This window comes from Mandrillus leucophaeus, unplaced genomic scaffold (assembly GCF_000951045.1).
Source record: "Mandrillus leucophaeus isolate KB7577 unplaced genomic scaffold, Mleu.le_1.0 Scaffold418, whole genome shotgun sequence".
In the NCBI taxonomy this organism is placed as follows: Eukaryota; Metazoa; Chordata; class Mammalia; order Primates; family Cercopithecidae; genus Mandrillus; species Mandrillus leucophaeus.
The window spans coordinates 1,003,177-1,003,682 of record NW_012104454.1 but is presented as its reverse complement, the minus strand read 5'-3'; the positions used below and the strand labels follow the sequence as shown (position 1 = coordinate 1,003,682).

The window sequence follows — 506 nt, the reverse complement described above, 5'->3', positions numbered from 1 at the left end:
AAAAAAAAAAAAAAAAAAAGAAACCAGCTGGGATTTTTTATAGAGATTGTGTTTAATTTATATATCAATTTGGAGAGTATTGTCATCTTAACAATATTGTCTTCTATTCCATGAATACAGGATATCTTTCCATTTATTTAGCTCTTCTTAGTTTCTTTCAATGAGGTTTTGAAGCTTCAATGTATAAAGCTTGCACTTCTTTTGTTAAATTTATTCCTAAGTATTTTATTACTTTTGATCCTATTGCCTATGAATTTTTAACATAGATAGGTTCTTACTGTAGGTAACATTTTGTATCTTCTTTTTTCATTTCAATTATATCACAGACATGTACCCAAGCTATTAAGAATTCTTCGGCTAGGCCGGGCGCAGTGGCTCAAGCCTGTAATCCCAGCACTTTGGGAGGCCGAGACGGGCGGATCACGAGGTCAAGAGATCGAGACCATACTGGCCAACATGGTGAAACCCCATCTCTACTAAAAATACAAAAATTAGCTGGGCGTGGT

At 35.0% G+C, this 506-nt stretch overlaps 1 protein-coding gene across 4 annotated transcripts in view; it reads left to right on the top strand.

Annotated features, from left to right (window-relative positions):
- GPATCH4 (G patch domain containing 4) overlaps positions 1-506 on the top strand; it is an 8,855-nt gene that overhangs the window by 2,796 nt on the left and 5,553 nt on the right. The window lies entirely within an intron of this gene.